The following is a 6000-nucleotide window of genomic DNA, read 5'->3' as shown; positions in this document are numbered from 1 at the left end:
AAAAGCAAAAAAGACAATTTCATTATCAGTTATGTGGCATATGTTCTATAAATCTGACTTTACTCTCACTTTAGTTTTAGAACCTAGTGTGATAAACCATGATCACGCTGCAGTTACCTGTGATTTCACTACAGCTCTTAGTGAAGGGCTTTGCTGTAGGGCTTTGCTTTTTCCATAGTTAGGCTTCTTTTCAAATCATGGATCTTTTATATTTGCTCTCTCAGTGGAATAAGTAGATTTTATGTACATAAATTTAAAACCATTTAAATATAAATTATCTCTCAAACTTGAAATTTGACGACCAATATCTCAAAATTACAAGACCAAGTTGTTACATTCTAATATTTACCCAGAGCAAAACGTTCGTATATTTCCCTTGTCCGCTGTCTCAAGAGCCATAAGCCAGAGCAAAATTAATTTTTATGGAGAAGAAAAATGAATAAAATGCGGATGAGGACCAGCTCTGGGTTCTCAATACTGTTGGTGAATTGGAAAAAAAAAGGCGTTTAACACAATTTTTGGAATCTTTTTGGCTTGGTATTATAGATCCCATATTATAGATGCTCTAATGTTAATATACGCTAAGTTTCTTGGAAGAATATTCCTAACTAGATGTATGAAGAATTTACACAGCCTTGGAGGTGTGGTGTTATCTGCCGGCATCCTGTGGGCATACACTCCCATCAGACAGTTGAGCTGAAAGCTGAAAGTTTACATGCCTCCTTCCACCGCTTCTAATCTCATCGGCATTTAAGCCTAGCTCCTTACATCGTTGAAATATAAGCCCTAAAATAAGATTTACCCACTCATCCACTATGATCTATGTTTTTATTATCCTTTCTGAAGAACTACGCTGCTGTCACAATGCATAAGCAATTGTACTTTACTCCAATACCCTAGAATAGCTCCATGAGTGCCCTAACCAAGACTCAAACGGTAATATTGCTGCCAGATCCTGCTGGGCCCAGCTGCTCTGCCTACTCGCAGGAGGTGCTAAGATAGATCCACTTCCATACCTGCATCCTCTCTGAAGCCACAGGCATCAAGGGTTCCTCTGTTGGTTATATTCTTGGTGAACAGCTTTGGGAGGCCCCTGTCATTCAAATCAAAGATTCTTTTTAGGTTACTATGAATTTGTAAAAGAAAAGTTGTGATAAAGTATCCCTTTTTATTGGCAGTCTATTGCTGGGAATCAATCAATTGCTCCCTTGATTCTCTTTCCTACTTTGTGACTAAAAGAAAATGCGTTATCTATTATAACCTAATCTCCACAGTGACATATTCTAACTTCTGCTGTATTGTATTTTCTGGGTCCCATAGACTAACCCTCATACAACGTGGGAAGGGGCTACTCAAGGGTGCCAATACCAGGAGGTAGGGGTAATGGAGTGCCATCTTAGGAACTGGCTACCACACTAGGTCTGCAATGAAGTCATCCAAAAGTATGAAATTGGCTGAGAGTTGACCATGGTTAAATTCCGTGCCTACCATCTTTGTCTAATATTTCACAATAAGACATATGGTGGTGATAGGGACTTTTGGGGGCAGGTTCCTGACTTTGGGGATGTATCCAATTCAACAACTTCTAGAATTTATGCCATTATCTTCAGTTTACCAAAAGTTTTTAACTGTACAGTAACTATAGAGAGTATTTTCAAATGCATTTTTAGTAACCATTGTTATGAATATAATGCTTTATCAGTATTGACTTGCTAATTTGGTGAATCACCTTTATGGATGTGCCAGTACTGAATCATCCTTGGATTCTGGGGAGGAACTCTATGAGGCAGTCATCAAGGACTCCAGCTGCAGATAAGCTAATTAAAGATCATCAGAAACCAAAGTATTTTCAGAGCAATTAAGTTTCCATAATAATAGCTGTAATTAACTGTGTTTTTCTTGTTTATATGCTCGTGGCTCTGAATCACATAGTTCATTGGATAATACATGATATATTTTTTTTGTTGAGTTTATTATTTGCAGATGTGGTAAACATTCAAGCTCACCAGGTAGATGACATTTAATTCTACTTATTATTAAGGTTGCAAAATCTTCTCATGAGTGATCCTCTCTGTCGTTAAGTCAAACATGCAAATTTATTTCCAAGCATGTCTTCTAATACTTCTGAAACGGTCTCGTGCAATAGGACCGTTTCTAGAAAGCCTCTGAGGATTTGTTTATTGGATGGAGTATAGGAGAGGCAATTTTTCAAATAGAGGAGGAGCTCTAGAGAGACAAACTAATGCCTCCATAGTGCCCATTTGTTTTGGCCTTTAGTACTTTCCCAGATTTTCTGGAAAGAGGCCAGATCATCTGTTTTTGTTATTTTGATGACTGTTATTCTATAAGTCTGAGATAGAAGGATCAGGAAGGAGCCTGAGAACAAGCCTCCAACTTTGGAATGGGACTAATAAGCACCCATTTTCTTTAGTATAGGAAAAAGGAGTTTTTCCCATGATCTGGCCTCCCTCCCCTCTGGAAACATGCCGGGGTTTGAGGCTACAGAACAAGTGAGTGTTAAAAGTATTCCTTTGCCTCTCATTGCCCTCTGTACATTTGTTTCATTTCGGGGCCTCTCTCAAATGTCTGGAGTGAGGGTTATAGACAGTGATGTGCTGGTAAATGTTAAACAACTGGCTCTAACAGAAAAACAAATACACACACAAAACATACACACACACATGCATACATATACATGTTAATAAAACCCTTGATACCGCTCAAGGGTTAAGGTAAAAAAACTCTGTTAAATATTTTCATACAGTTTTAGAAATAGATTTTAGCTAAAACCTCCTTGATTTTCAGATTAGAGCTATAATTTCAAAGGAATTGCTATTTCTTACAAAATCTACTTACCGTTTTTATAATTTTATTGCCCACAATAGTGTCATAAAATCAGACTGCAAATAACTGCTTGATTACTATCCATTTCATCACAGAAGTCACTCACACCACTGACCAATGAATATAGTCCTGACATAAATGTTGATTCTTTTTTTTTAAATTTCACCAAGAAAGAAAAAACTATGTCAGAGCATTGCTCAGATGTCATTGACATGAGGGACTCCTTTGCTGAATCAGATAACAGTTTCTGAATACTAGAAAAATATTTCCTTAATATTTGGGGTTATTCACAGTGTAACAGCTGCAGATACACCACACTTCTAAGTTTAATGCACATTTTCTCCAAGATGTTTTTAAATCTAGATAATCAACAAACTTAAATCTAGATAATCACCAAAACAATAAGTTAAGTCCTGCCTTTATAGCATTTGTTGATTTCCATGGCGTAAAAAAATCCCACCAGGCTGATTTCCAGCTACCAGCACTTCTCTGAAATCAGAACTAGGAAGAGAGCACAATAGCAAGCCATTAAATGGCATGTCTATCATTTAGATAGAATTAACGAAAATAACCTCAAGGGCATAGGTAATAGTAAACACTGGCAAAAATTAGAAAGTGATGTATATTTTTACCTGTTCTAAATTTATTTAATTGTAGTTTTATACGATTTAATTTTTAGTAATGGTCTTATTTAACACCAGCTTGCAAAATTCCTCCAAATTTAATGGTTGACCCTTGCAAGCAGGTTTGCTCTCACTGGAGCCTAATCCATCACAACACTGGCTCCGTGAGTGACAATTTGTAGGGATTAGGGACGGAGTTCAATGCTTAAGAGAATCCCAAGTATCTGGCTGAAGCAAACTCATTAGATGTGTTTCTTCAAACTTCCCTACCTCCCCATTACAATCCATCCGCATTGGTGCCAACAGTCTCTCAATAACTCACACATCTGACCATTTCACTCTCATACTCAGAAGCTTTGAACAGCTACCCTTTTGATTACCGGTTCCAATCTCTTTAGCATCCCACACAAAAGTTTGTGTCAACCATCCCCAAGCTGCCATCCGGCCAAGTCTTCCCACCGTGTGCCTGTGTTGTCTAGTCATACTGGACTCTTTATTACGCAGAGAGGCCATTCTCGCCACACCTCAGGGCCTTTGATGATGCTCTTCTATATCCCTCAGTCGGTCCTGCCCTTTCCTCTGCATGGCATTTAGTAACTCCCTCATCCAGGTCTGGCTCACATAACCTTCTCCTTGGAAAACTTTTCTTTACCTTCCTCTCCCGAATGAACCAGACTTTCAATCCAGTAGCTCTCGTACACTTTTGTACATATTATCTGCTATACAATAGGGTTTTTTTCTTAAGCACTTATGATTTTTCTAAAATTATCTGGTTCATTTATTTGTTCATTTCCACATCCATAAGCTCTTTGAAACATTGTCTGGTTTGCCACCAATTCCCCGGGGCCGAGAGCAGTTATCATGGGCATGTGCATGCTCTGTAACCCTTGTTTAATGAGTGGGTGGAAGACATTTTAAGTCCTTAAGTATACTGGCACTCCAAGGTTCAACCATCTAGCTTCACAAGGTGTTTTTCCTTAATAAACTGCTTGCTTAGATTTTATATTATTCTGTTTAGGACTTTTGCATCTACTCGAGTAATTGAGATTAGCTTTGAGTTTTCTTGTGCTACCTTTGTGTAATTCTGGTTTCAGAGTAATGTTAGCTCATAGAACCCCACAGAAGCTGCTTCATTTTTCTGTTAGTTTACAACACCTGGGATTTAAATTTTTAATTTATTTTCTTCTTCTTATTTTCTTTTTAATTTCTGACAGAAAGAGAAGGCATCCCAATAAGAATATATCATCAGAGAACTGTGTTCAGAAGTCACTGGAAATAATCCATTCTTTGTGTATTCATGTTACCAATATGATATACAGTCACCTTCATTCATGTCAGTCTGTTTTCAGAATCTGCTTATTTTCCTTTCGATGTAATTTTTTTCTTGAACCTGTGAAGTATGAACATGGTTCAAAATTTCCGTACTTTACCCAAAAGTAGCACTCAGTATGTATTTTTTCTGCATTTCTTTCTTCACCTCACAGTATATCATGGAGCTCTTTCCCTAGCAGCACATGAAGATGATTCTCATTCATTTTCATGGCTTCCCAGGTGCTCCAGTGTGAGTCTGTCCTGGAGATTATTCAACCTTTCCCCTATGGATGGACATTAACATTATTTCCATTTTATAATATATCACAAATAATGCTGCCTGAGCAACTTCATACATTTTTGTTAATTCATATATGTAGAATCGTATTTTTCAGGTAGATTCTTAGAAGTGGAATTCCTGAGTCCAAGGTTAAGGCATATGTTACTTTGTTAGATATTACTAAACTTTCCCACCATATGTATTATATCATTTTACACTCCCACCAGCAATGTACATGTATGCCCATTTCTCCTTAGCATTGTCAGCTGGGTGGGTTGTAGGATTTTTGACGATCTGATAGGCAAGAATTGATATCCCAGTGTAGTTTTAACTTGCCCTTTATTTTGATTATAAATGAATATCTTTTCATGTATTTTAGGGTCGTTTGCCTTTTTCTCCACTGTGAACTTTCTTTTCATCTTGTTAAATAAATAGGACTACACTGAATTTGACATCTTTAGGATGTTATATCATCCTGTCCACAAGTATAAGATGCTTTCTTGTTTATTTAAATCTCCTTTTGACTCTTTTAGGAGTATTTAAAGTTTTTCTTATATAGGATTTACATTTCTTATTAAGTTTACTCCTAGATATTTCACATATTTTGCTTCTTTTGAAAATTTGGTCTTTTCCTTTTTTATAACTTCTAACTGGTTATAGTTTATAATTAATGCTATTGACTTTTGTCTTAGTTTCATATCCTGCCACTTTATTGAATTATCTTGCTTTTCACTGGTTCTCTTGGGTTATCTTCAAGAAAGTTCTGTTAACCTGTTGCCTACAGATAGAGTGTGCCCTTTACTAATCTGATTCTTGGGCTCCCATTTGCTCCCTTTCCAGTGCTCCTTATGAGAGCACTTATACAACACTTTCTATGCGTTGGTCAATGTTTGAAGCACTTTACAGACATTTATACTTTTAATACTCACAACAAATCTACAA

The sequence above is a fragment of the Eubalaena glacialis genome, chromosome 7, assembly GCF_028564815.1.
Source record: "Eubalaena glacialis isolate mEubGla1 chromosome 7, mEubGla1.1.hap2.+ XY, whole genome shotgun sequence".
NCBI lineage: Eukaryota > Metazoa > Chordata > Mammalia > Artiodactyla > Balaenidae > Eubalaena > Eubalaena glacialis.
Note: the sequence above shows the minus strand (reverse complement) of the source record.